The 10,897-nt window shown below is 36.7% G+C and overlaps 1 pseudogene; it reads left to right on the top strand.

Annotated features, from left to right (window-relative positions):
• Positions 1 to 5,570: 5,570 nt before the first annotated feature.
• On the top strand, positions 5,571 to 9,273 carry LOC110025320 (annotated as a pseudogene).
• The last annotated feature ends 1,624 nt before the right edge of the window (positions 9,274 to 10,897 follow it).

The raw sequence follows: 10,897 nt of genomic DNA, 5'->3' as shown, positions 1-10,897 counted from the left end.
ATGCAACGCTAAGACGATAATTCATTACTCTACAGCCGTGAATTTTCCAGCACGCATAAGTTTGACGCTGTTTGTGGGAACGTTTCAATCCCACATCTAAAGTACTTACGCGGTTTCCTACATGGCCACCAGACACAATATTCGTGACAATGGAGCATCCCACTCCAATGCTCATTGTTCCAGGGAGAAATCACGAAGCCAAAGGCGACAAGCTTCTTATCCTGCCAACGAAGGTGTTTCGGGTCTTTCAATAGAAGATTGAATGCGTAGAATGGAGGAATCTCAACTAGAGATCCTGTAGCTCCTACGCGGGGCTCAACAGACATTGCCTACACCATTGGATGAAATTCGTTTACCGTTAACTCCGCTACGTACGAGCAACATACCGCTCGGAGAAACTCGTATCGGACCGCCTCCTCAAGAAGGAACACATCCCCTCTCAGGTGATGTCATTCGTAATGAACTACGACGCCTCGTCCGGGAAGAGTTTCCCATAGAGAAAAAGGATCGCTTCTACACTCATCATAACATCCATGAATCCTCTCCTGTAGCGGATGCAGTCCTTTAACACCCCATCCCAACAGGCTTCAGGCTTCTGAACATTGATACATATGAAGGGATAATTGACCACTACGAGCATATTGATCATTATTGAACCATCATGCACATTCAGTGTGCCTCTGATGCACTTTTGTGTCAAGTGTTCTCGACTACTCTTAAAAGACAAGTTCGGACCTAGTTCTACTATCTGCCAAGAGGCACTGTAAACACCTTTAACGAGCTTGTCAGACTGTTCGCAGAGCAGTTCATCACAAATCGAAGAATCATCAAAGATTCATCCCATATCTCTGGAATTCGTCAATGCGAAGGAGAATCACTAAAGGACTATTTTCGCAGGTTCTCTACTGAAGCCCGACAAATTATGGGAGTAGATCCGGAGTTATTAAGAGGAGTATTCCTTGGGGGGTTCCGCCCAGGACTCTTCTACTCGTCATTGATGTGGGTGACAGTTTGTTCTTATGATGTCCTTATTCACCCCTTATTCACCGTGTTGAGGCACTGAGGCACAAATTTCTGCAGGATGAGGCCATCATTGCTCACAAAAAACAAATTGAGCGATTGGGGGGCAAGCGCAAGAATAACGTCGGGGATACCAATCAAATCTCACAACAACAAAAATTTAGACCACAAGGGAATCGTGAACAACGATCAAAATAAGAATACATGTCACTCAACACGTCGAGTGTTAACATCTTAATGACACTCAAGGATGAAGAGACTGTCAAGTGGCCAAAGCCGTTAAGAAATCCAGATGGTGGAGATCAATCACAATATTGTCATTTCCACCAAGCAAAATGACAGTAAAAAAAAATATGTTTTCAATTAAAGAAATAAATTGAACTTCTAATATGCTAAGGTCACCTGGGTCGCTACTTACAAGAAAAAAGTGAGGGGGACCAGAAGAGAATCGTTGGAGTTATTGAATGAGAAAAATAACTCCAATTCATCTTATATGAGTAAAAGATTGACTTATAAACACTTAATTTTATTTTAGCAAAATTTTCATGTTGCTTTAAAATATCATTTCATTGAAATTGTTTTATTTTCTCATGAAAGATTTTTTTGTAGAAAGCCTCTTTGAGGATGGGAATCTACCATGCCCCTAACACTATTACAGCTCCCAACTAATGCTTGTGTGGAAACTACTGGTCTGGATTTTATGCAGCCCATGTGGGCAACTAACACTACAATAGCTACTAACTATAACACGTACGACCAACTACTAACACAACCTCTAACTAAAGTCTCTGTGGCCAATTAACGACAAACATGTCACTAACTAAGTTTTGTACAAGCAACTATGACTATAAATTCTAAATACAATTATTACTATTCCAATCACCAACTGTGACCAATGAGACAAATTTACAATATTGCAGTCACCAACTTTAATTATTATTGTTACAACTTTCAACTATGAAATGTGTGGCCAGGTGACATTATTGCAATCACCATCTATGATCTACGTGGTCAATTACTACTCTTGCAACTTTTTAGCTAGACCTTTGTGGCCAGCTAGTGCTATTGTGGTCTCCAATTGCAACTTTTTGGGGTCAACTAACACTTTGTAGTCACCAAATACGATCTATGATAAATTGTCGATAATGCAGCTTCCAACCACGATCTTTGATGAACTATTATTTGTGCAGCAACCAACAATGAATTTTGTTGATATTACAGTTGTTACAACTTCTAACTGTAGTCACTGTGACCAACCATGACAAATATAATCACCAACTATAGCATTTATGGTCAACTACATTTGTTGTAGCCCAATCATGACTATTATTGCTAAAGTACTACTATACACATGTAATTATCAGTTTTATAATTTTATATTCTCTAATTTATGAGAAGAAGGAATGCATGTGCTTATCAAACATATAGTGAATTACTTTGATTACGGCTGGCACAATGGTTCTTTATCTTTCCAAGGTTTTTTACATAAAAAATCTCAAATTTTCTCGTGTTACTTTTCTATTAAATACGCATGTTGGGTTTATGTGCAGTGTCAAAACATTAAACTACCGCTCTAACGTCATGAATCTTTCAACACACAACAAGGTTATTTGGTCGCCAGTATAAATTAACGTAAGTAGAATTTAATAAATCACTAAATTGGTAAATCTATATACTCACCCATCATTTGGATTTACTAAATCCAAAATTTGGCAGAATCAAATGAAAAATGCAAAATTTGATTCCCTAAATCACAAATTTTATGCAATCATGGACTCCTGCATTGTGTCATTTGGCTTGATTAGTAAATATAGTGATAAATCTTACTAAAGCTCTATTCCAACCCATTACAAAGTTAACAGAATTTCATAAATCCCACATATCCAAATTTAGTGAATCCTGACAATAAATTTAATAAATTCTGTGAAATTGTTCATAAATGATGATGAGGATTTTTAAATCTATTTGATTATTAGACTTTAACAACAATCAGAGTAGATTATAATAAATTTAATAAATTTGACTTTTTAAAAATATTTAAAAATAGCCAAAATTAGTTAAATCTTAAATTTAATTCATATTTTATTTTTAACCATGATAAGTAATAATTATATAATTATTAAAATAATTAATAATTAATAAAATTTGTATTTGATTAATTATTGAATAGAAGCTTAAAATTTTTAAAGCAATAATTAATTTGTTATTAATTAATAATTACTTATACATTTATTGAATGAATAAGAATTAATATTTTTTTACTAATTAATAAATAAGAAATAATCATAAAATTATTTAATTATAATTAATATGATAATATTATTAATTTTTATTAATCAATTAAATAAATAAAATTAACTTAGATAAAATTGAATTAAAAAAATGAATTTAAATAAAATTAAATCAATAAAAGCCATACCCATATCACTCACTCACTCCTCCCTCTATGAAATCATTGCATGTATGGGTGTAAACGAGCGGACCTTGGGCGAGCTTAGACTTTACTCGTGTTTGTCCCATTTAGAAAAAAATGTTGTTATTCAAATTTGACCCGTTAATATATAGAGCACAAAAAATTTATTAGTGTTTGCTCTTTTCCTCAACAAGCCAAACACTAAAAACTTAGGGTATGTTTAGGGTAGCTGTAGCTGCGCTGCCACAGGAAACTGCTGCGAAGAAGCTGAATGTCTGTTTGTTGCAGTTGGGTAAAAGTAGCTGTGTGGCAGCTGTTTATGAAAAAATGATCGCTCTGCCCTTATTTAGTAAAGATGTTTAAAACAGACTGTGTCAACAACATTTTCGATACTTCAGAAGCAGAAATTCATTTCAAAAAAAAAAAAAAATCAGATACATAACTCACTTAACAGTGATAACCGGAAGTGCTAAATAAAAATAACAAAAACTAATAATAACAAAAAAGCTCAAGACAAATTTTTCTTTGGCTGACAATGGATCCTCGACTAAATTCAAAAGATTTCTCGAGCATAGAAAATTCGTCACAGCCCTGTTGCAAAGGAGCAAAGATTCTAAGATATTGTTATTCCGAAGCACATGACACAATGAACGACCATCTAATGCACATGGAGTATTTCTTTTGAATCATAAATCGAATAGACATATGGACAAGATTGAACAAATATAGGATTAAAAAACTATATTTTTTAGAAATATCCTACTCATAAGCTTCAACCAGCCGCCTCAGAACAGAAGCTGGATGAATTGTTAAGTTGTTAGAGAAATTATTTACATATTGGCTTGCAGCAGAGCATGCTTAAAAAACGAGGAGCTTTTGATGGAAGGGTAATGTGGAGCTTCATTTAAATCCCAATCCTTTCATATTCAATTAGTAATTCTATAGTAATTCATATAAAGAAAAAAAACAAATTTCCACATGCAAAAATCTGGAAAAAGCAACATATTCATTAAAACGTCAATATCACCCTTTAGTTATGCTGAAACATGCCTTTTAAGATTGTCCATCAGTTCATATTCAGTTCAACAAACAAGCACATGCACTAAAAACAAATTAAAAAAAAAAAGAAAACCCTAAACCAAAACAAAATGAAGACAAGAAAGTGACAATGCGTTGATCTAGACTCAATAAAAGTTCCAACTGATTTTTGTTTTTCAATTGCTAGCATGGAATACACATAAACTTGAAGCTCCAAATGAAAAATAATAGTAAGTTCACCTCACGCCATGCCTTGGCTTGATGCCCGGCCCTCCATTTTCTTGAAATCTATCTTTCCTGCAATCGACTTCTGCAGCATGCATTTTTGTTACTCCAGAAGCAACATTCTCCGCATTTTTGTTACTCTGCAGCAGAACTAACATCAGAAGCTACTCCAGAAGCAAGATTCTCCGAGCATTGAATTCTACCATGATCATTCTTCAAGTCCGCCTTGGTGAAGACCTTCTCAGCTGGAGCCACGGCCGAGTGTAGGTTGGTCTTCTCCCTAGACATGAAAGAGAGTGCAGGAAAGGAAGCGCCGCCGACGATTGCTGCCACTTCAATAATAGTGGACGAGCTCGACTCCATTGGGTCGTCGTCGGGATGCACTCCATTGGGTTGAGGGCAGTTAGGTAATACTTACACAAATGAACGCGACCCAAATGAAGTCGGGTCGCGGGGTCATTTGTTAGCATGCATTTTTGTTAAAACTTGAAAAATTTTGCCGTCCCAAACCACGTGAAACTACGTTTGAGTGCGGCCATCTCCTCTGCCGCTGCCCAAAGCAGGCCCTTATTGTTGTTAGATTTATTTGGTCAGGGAACCAAATAAGAAAGTATTAAATCCGGTGGCCCCAACTAATACTTCTCCATGAACAGAAGGTACTTAGTAAGGAGGGTAGGAAGAGCTGATCGGGTCCCTTCTCCTCTCTGTGCGGTCCAAAACTACCATTTTTCTCCTCCTCCTGCTCGTCTCCTACACCGAAACCATTGAAGGAGGTAACTTCACGTCTCTTTTCCCCGCGAGGCGTTTGTCCTGGATCTACTAAATCCACCGCGAAGCGCGGATCTATCAAATCCGAGGCTTTATATTGTCCAAAATGACCGTCTGTGGCAAAGTTTATTATGTTAAAACCAGCTTAAATCCTGCTGTAAATCCGTTAACAGACAGGCCCTTCGTGTCTCAGCACTCTCTGAAGCTTTCTCTCCCGCGCGAATCCTTTCGATGTCTTGCATGGAATGCGACTGCGTTCGACCTTGACCAAATGATGGGCTGTTTTCCTTTTCATGGGATAGGATAGCTTTATTTCACCAATTGAGTTTTATTCGTAAGATCACCGCAACAGCCTTAGCTCTGTATTGTCTAGGATTCACAACTGGACCTTCCACAACGAGCTCGGCCTCGTGTTCGTTGTCGTCTACCAGCGAATCCTCCATCTTCTCTATGTGGATGAGCTTCTCTCCGCCGCGCGCCATGAGTTCTTGCTGATATACGATCCTAGGCGCACTGCATATGACGAGTTTGATGAGATCTTCTGCCAGCTTCACAAGGAGGCAGAGGCACGAGCGGAGGAGATGAGAATGCTGAAGCATGCTGGATAGGCGCCTCGTTTATCAGCCAAGAAGCAGGTCCAGAGTACTGCCTCGAAAGGTGCACAGCAGGGCGGCGGAAAGCAGGGGAGTGGCGGTAACAGCAGTTCTGTGAATGATGAAGATGATGGACGGCATGGTTTAGTTAGTAATAGCTCTAATAGACACCAAAATGGGAACAAGTCCGTGCAACTAGTGCCATTAAAGGACTACCCGATTCTGGTGCTTTTGATGTAAGTAAATTACAGAAACTGCGCGCCAAAGGCGCAAAAAGGAATTCTGTTGGAGAAGCTGGCAAAGCTTCGAAGTAGGAGCCGAAGAAGAATGTAAGAAAGAATAGGATTTGGGATGATTCGCCTTCTGAGTCGAAGTTGAATTTTACTGATCCGGGTGATGAGATGGGGGATGCTGTCGTAGAGGATATCGCATCTGATCAGGGTGAAAGCATGACGGACAGGGAGATTGTGAGCGGCGAAAGTGAGAATGAGGGGGATGACGAATTTCAGAGTGCTAAAGCAAGTGCCAAGAAGAAGAGCTGGTTCTCATCTATGTTCCAGAGGTAATTAATCTATTTTTCATCTCTGATGCATTTTTTTTTTTTTTTTTGGTTATGTGCATAAGTGCTACTTGTGGTCAACACTTGGTCAAGTTTGGCAAAGCTTATTCCTTTTTATTTTTTGTTGCTTTTTCAACTTTGTTTAGGATTCATAGGCAAGCTGATCTCTGCCTGCGGATTTAATGATGTTAAGTCATTTAGTTATGATTATCATAGCCAAGCTGATATCTGTCTGCGGTTTTAATGATGCTAAGTCATTTAGTTATGATTATGATTTATCATATTCTATTTTTTTAACACGTATTGATATTGTTAGGAAGCCTTATATGAGATTGGGCAGGACGTTTTGAATTTTCGATCAGGGGTTAGTGTGCTTAAATACCACGTTTTTTCTAGTTTAAAATGTTGTTTTAAGAGAACTTGATGTTTCAATGCATTTCGTAAGTTTTTATTTGTAATTTGCTTCCAATCTCATACTTGAAATCTTGGTTGGTGATCATATTAATTAAATTGTTACTAGGGAAAATTGTGTAATATGCCAAATGACTAAAAATGAACCTAGCTATGCTGATTTGTTATCTGTGATGTGTGATATATTTTTATCAAGACTGTAGGCTTTGAATTGAGCAGGCTTGTGTCCTGGTCTGATCTGCAACCTGCATTGAAAGCTCTCAAGGATAGATTGATGACAAAAAATGTGCTATGGATCTGTTTAAACGGGCACATTCGTCACTCTAACTTACAGATTAAATAATTATAAAATTCGTAGGCAGAAGAGATAGATGAAAAGCTCCGTGAATCTATTGTGGCTAGTCTCAAAGGAAAGAAGATGGGATCATTCACTAGAATTTCTTCTACTGTCCAGGTTTGCTGTCCATTTTCTTTTTTCCAACATTCTTTGGTTTTTGACAGTCTTAGAAAGAAGCTTGATGATTTATTTTTGGTAAAAATTATAGGCAGCAATGGAAGAGGCTCAGCTTGGCATTTTAACTCCAAAGCGATGTGTTGACATTTTGAGGGATGTGCATGCTGCCAAGGAACAAGGGAATCCGTATGTTATTGTCTTTGTTGGAGTCAATGCTGTTGGGAAATCCATAAACCTTGCCAAGGTTTCAATTATAATTTCTTTATTTTCCATCCTCTGTAGCTTCTGATTCTAGAGGAAGCTGTTAATAAAATTTCTCATGTCCTCCTCTTCCCCTCTAAAATCTGTCACAACTCTGGTGGCTTACTGGCTTCTGCAGCACAATATTAGTGTCATGCTTGCTGCATGTGATACTTTCAGGTCCGGTGCTGTAGAGCAGCTCAGAACCCATGCACGCAGACTCCAGGTTAGCTTTTTACCAAATATTCATTCTTGTTTAAGTATGACATTTTAAGTGGTTGCTAGCTGTTTCAGTTGATAAAGATTTTTGGAAATTGTTGTCAAGATCTTGGATTTGAATCCCATCTATTTCAATATATCCCAATCCAAGCTTGGATGTGCAAAAAATAAAAAGGAGCTTGATTAAAAAGCTTATGAATTTTTACTTCTCATCTTAATATGCTAAAAGACTTTTGTTCAGCTGCAATCTGAATTCAGCAAATCCAAGACATGAGTTTTTATATTTTGCTAAAACTTGTCTGTAGATTCCTGTTTTTGAGAAAGGCTATGAGAAGGATCCAGTCATTGTTGCAAAGGAAGCTATTCAAGAGGCTCTTCGCAATCATTCAGATGTTGTTTTGTTGATACAGCAGGAAGAATGCAGGTAGTCGGCGACCGACATAATCATTCCGTGTTTGACGATAATAATCCGTTGATTACATTCCAGCCTCTCTGATCATTTTGTGTTTCCTCAGGGTATCGAGTCATTGATGAGAGCACTTTCAAAACTCATAAATCTGAACAACCCAGACCTGGTTCTTTTTGTTGGAGTAGCACTTGTAAGAAATGATTTTGTGGATCAACTTTCTAAGTTCAACCAGGATTAATACCATTACCCACAATCAAAAGAATAAACTTCATCATTCCATATCATCTTATTCATTTCCTTGTTTATTTGCAGAAATTATCAGATTTCTCAACAATGGCAACTGCCAGGTTGATGGATGGTATTCTGCTTACCAAGTTTGATACAATTGATGTTAAGGTTCAAGATTTCCGTCTTCAATGACATTCCATTATGTGCATGACAGGAAACTGAATGAAATGTTGTGTGCAGGTTGGGGCAGCCCTTTCCATGGTTTATATTTCTGGAGCTCCTGTAATGTTTGTTGGACGTGGCCAATCTTACACGGACCTGAAGAAACTTAACGTCGACTCCTTTGTGAAAACCCTTCTGAAATGAAAGAATTTATATGTTGTGCTGTGCTGTCACCCAAGCTGCTGCTACTCCTTTTATGACTCATTTCCAGTGACCTTGTCATCGTTGTACCAGAGGTGAATTATCTATTTTGATTTATTTTCCTAGAGTTTTTTTCTTCTTTTTTTGTTTGAAATGATGAAGATTACTTGGGTTTTGTTTGTCGCTTGGTGGGATGGGTTTCATCGTCTCCATTCTAAAATGACGAAAATATGCTGTTCTTGAGATATAGTGTCCGGAGACGTTCCGATAACACTCTGTTGTCCCAAACATAAATTTTTTCAGGCGGCAGCATTCTGTGTAACTTAACGAAAGTCCACCGGATTAAACACTCATGTATACATATGAATACCGAATGTTCGGCTACAAGAGAAAGATTATTTTAAACATTTTTTAAAAATAAATTTAAAATATAGCATGGTATCATATGTAATATAGTAGAATATGATTTGCAAAGCTTTGATATATTTATATTGAGTATGATTCACAAAGGTTTTAATGCATGTATGTGTAGAGTTCTATTTGGGCTTTTAATTAGAAATTTAGAATACAAGCAAAATATTATACATTTGAATTTCTAATGTGCCTTAAAAACTTGCTTTAGGATTAAATATCTTTTTTTTATAATATATATTAGCGTAATAGATGTTATTTTATCACTAATGTTTTTTGAAAAAAAAAAAAAAAAAAAACTAATATTAGAAAGATAATTTAAATATTTGGATTATGCTAATGATAACAGTGATTTTACCAAATTAAATATGCACTAAAGTTGAATGCAAGCAATTATTATAGTAAAACAATCAACAATTTTTTATTTTTGTCGCACTCACAACATCAACTTTTGTCTGCACATTTCTCGTTCCAATCATCATGATAATCACATACACTGATAATTTGAATTTGGACTATCTAGTTGGGATGATATTCCGATCCTTTATCAACAATTTTTTTAGTTTGTTGAGTCTAGCACACATTGAATATTAGTGAGCTCATCACAGAGTGGCTTGATCGACTCTAACACACACACACACACACACTAGATTCAGACACATGCAAGTCACCGTACTTTTCCTTGATAGGTCTTGACACTTTTCTTGTTCCAATCATCATGATACCACACACTTGATAATTCGATTTTGGGCCATCTGGCTGAAACAATATTCTAATCCTCTATTAACACCTTTTTCGTTCATTGAGTCTCACACACATTGAATCTCAGTAAACTCATCACACATTAGCTTGATAGACTCTAACACACACACACTAGATTTGACACATGCAAGTCTCCATACTCTTCCTTGATTGGTCCTAGCTCATGCATTGATTTAGTTATCTGGCTATCATCTCTTTGATTGTGCGTGTCTAACTACAATCATAATGTTTGTCAGTCATGTGTATTCGCCATAGTACAATCTTCAACAAATTTTGTGTTTCTCATGATCACAATCCCCTTTCGTCCATCTAAATCTCACTATTATCATGATCTCAATGTAACCATGCTCTTCTGGTTACGATCACAATCTTTGTTTGAACGTGTGCATCCTAGCACAATCTTGATCTCTATATAACTACGCGCATCTTTACAATTGCAATCTCAATTTGAACGGTCGCATCTCACCACAATTACAATTATTGTATGATAGTATGTATCTCACTATGATTGCAATTCTCATCTGATTTTTAACATCTCACTATAATGGCAATTTCTATCAAATTATGCCCAACTCGTTGCAATTATTTTCTCTCCAACACATGTATCTCAACTTGATTGAATCTTCATTTTATTATATATGCCTTCGTCACAATTTTTAGCTCAATTTGCATGATCAAAATCTGCATTCAATTGCATGCACAATAATTGAGCAAGTTTGAATTTGTGTGCTTCATTTTTTCCAAAATGGGATATATATATATGTACGTCATATATATGTATCTA

The sequence above is a fragment of the Phalaenopsis equestris genome, unplaced genomic scaffold, assembly GCF_001263595.1.
Source record: "Phalaenopsis equestris unplaced genomic scaffold, ASM126359v1 Scaffold000297, whole genome shotgun sequence".
NCBI lineage: Eukaryota > Viridiplantae > Streptophyta > Magnoliopsida > Asparagales > Orchidaceae > Phalaenopsis > Phalaenopsis equestris.
The sequence above is the reverse complement of the archived record's forward strand: the minus strand, read 5'-3'. Positions and strand labels throughout refer to the sequence as shown.